The following is a 1961-nucleotide window of genomic DNA, read 5'->3' on the forward strand; positions in this document are numbered from 1 at the left end:
GGGGCCTGGTAACTACGCGCCCGAGCGGCCGGTGATACTGGTGAAAGGGGCCGGGGAAACGGGCCTCACATTTCACAGAGGCCCCCGCAGCCAGGGCGAGGGGCAACGGGCATCAAGCTGGCACCCGGGAGGTGCCCTCTGAAAAAAGTTCTTCCCTGGGAGGGTGGCCGAGCCTGGAGCAGCTGCCCAGAGAGGCTGGGGGGGTGTGCTGCTCTGACCTGGAAGCCATCCTGGGCAACCTGCTCTAGACGACCCGGACTAGATGTTCTCCAGAGGTCCCTTCCAACCCCACCGTTCTGGGATTAATGTCAGTGAGAAAGGCAACACCAGCTGAAATCAGTTTGCTTGACGTGTGCCTTGGGCCTTCCCTCCACCTCTCCAACACTAAAGGGAGGGGAAGGCCCCTTCTAAAGCAGGGTGAAGCTCGCTGGAGACGTGGGACCCAGGGCACAGCAGGTGTTCAGCAACACCAGGATGGATCCACGCTCCTTCTACACCCATTTAAAGTGGGTTTCCTGAGAAAAAAGCAGCTGCTATGCTGCACCCAGCCTGCAGAGCTCCAGCTCTCCACGCCCCCATCTCACCCAGCTGCAGAGAACTTGGCTAAAGGCAGTGGAGCCACCAGCCCCCTCCCTCCTCCTCCTCCTCCTCACAGCAGCAAAGCCCAGCCCGACCAGCCCTGCTGCTGCTGCTGGGGAGGTGAGAGCTGGGGAGGAAGAGGAGGGAATGCTGAGCGTGCAATGGTGGAGGAACCAGTGGGGAAAGCTGGAGCTGGACGTGCTGATGAAAGCCTGTCACAGGTCTGGCCAGGATGGAACAAGCACACTTGGTACACCTGCCAACTAATTCATCCCAGCCTGGTTTGGGTGGGAAGGGACCTTTCGAGGCCATCTAGTCCAACCCCCTGCAGGGAGCAGGCTTCAAGTTAAAGTATTTCCCTCCTGGAGAACAAATTTTGTGTCGGACTTGGGCAAACCCTCCCTCAAATTTCCTGGCTGACTGAAGTCTTGGTTTAAATCAAACCCCCAAAGCTCTCAGCTCCTGGTGCACCCCAGCTGAGGGTTGTCCCCTCCCAGAGCTGCTGGCTGTCCACCCCTCGTGCCCATTCCAGTGGCTGTAGCCGGGCCGAGATGGGGCCAGCAGGCTACACAGACAGCCTGGGGAGAAACCCACCCGAGTTGGGCTGGGCTTGGAAGAGGGAAGGCCAAAATGGATGGAAGAGGGAATGAAGATGGTCCCCAGGCTGTGGATCCCCTGCACCAAGGGAGCGGGGCAACGAACGGCCTCGAGTCTCCACTGGCCTTTCAGCTCTCACCAGTATTACCCAGCCACATCTACCAACAGGCTGCCTGGCATACAGAGAGAGGAGGAAGCTAAGTAAAAAGTGATGCTTGCCAGCTCTGTGTATCCTCCACCACCGGTGTGCTAGAAGAAATCCTTACCCTCGAGTGAACATTGGGAAATTTAGTGATATTATTCTTCTTTAGGGCTAAACAGAAAAAAAACAAAAAAACAAAAAAACACAAAAACAAAGAAACAAAAAACACAAAATGATGGTTAAGTTAAAAAAAAAAAAAAATATGGGATGGTAAAATGAAGAGCAAAGTCAACTTCAGCATTCCAAACAACTCCCAGGCACGTCAGCCCACAGAGCGAGGGGGGGGGGTGAGGCTGCCAAGAGCAGGTTAGAACCCGGAGAGGGAGAGGACAGGACAGGAGGAGGACCACCCTTGCCTCTGGCCGACCAAATTCCAAGCTGCTTTGAAGGTTGGCTCCAGGGAGAGAAGACAGTGGTTACCAACTCCACAGGGCACGTAACCGTTGAGCTGCTTACAGGCGCTGCTTTTATTAGAAGCATCCAACAGAACCCACGCCGAGGTGTGGGGGGGACGACACCCATTGTCTCCTTAAGGGCCCCGGCCCTTAATCCAAGACAACGGTGCAGGAGGCATGCAGGGTTA

The sequence above is a fragment of the Merops nubicus genome, unplaced genomic scaffold (assembly GCF_000691845.1).
Source record: "Merops nubicus isolate BGI_N331 unplaced genomic scaffold, ASM69184v1 scaffold35215, whole genome shotgun sequence".
Lineage (NCBI taxonomy): Eukaryota > Metazoa > Chordata > Aves > Coraciiformes > Meropidae > Merops > Merops nubicus.